Source organism: Fragaria vesca, linkage group LG3 (assembly GCF_000184155.1).
Source record: "Fragaria vesca subsp. vesca linkage group LG3, FraVesHawaii_1.0, whole genome shotgun sequence".
Classification (NCBI taxonomy): domain Eukaryota; kingdom Viridiplantae; phylum Streptophyta; class Magnoliopsida; order Rosales; family Rosaceae; genus Fragaria; species Fragaria vesca.
In genome coordinates this window covers 11,342,589-11,343,082 of record NC_020493.1, presented here as the reverse complement: position 1 = coordinate 11,343,082, position 494 = coordinate 11,342,589, and positions in this window count along the sequence as shown.

The following is a 494-nucleotide window of genomic DNA, read 5'->3' as shown; positions in this document are numbered from 1 at the left end:
TCAACTTTGATTTGCTGCACCTGTATCTTTATGGAGCGGATCCATGACATACAAGATTATAATCAAAATTATAATCAGAATCTCGTCAATTAGATTTAATAAAAACTAACGGTTTAGATTAATCATAAAACTAAATCTTTTTTTTTCTTGTCTTTTTCTTTAATTCAATTTATGAAATCTATCTAAATAAAAATTCATGATTACAAATCCCCATTTGGAATATAATTAAGAGGAAATAATTCGTTTCCTATCAAAACTCATTTACTAGAGAGCGAGGAAAGAAAACAAATTAAATCTTATAGACATGCTTATTTCAGTTTTTTGTTTTTGTTTTTTGTTTTTTTATCAAAAGCTTCTGGTTGTTCATAGCACAAAATGATCTGAGTACTTCGATACATAATCTGATCATAAGTTTTCCAACTAACGAGTTATGGCAGACATCATCTGAATAATTTTTTTCTCTTTGAAGAAGAAGAGGCACTACCAGAAGAAAG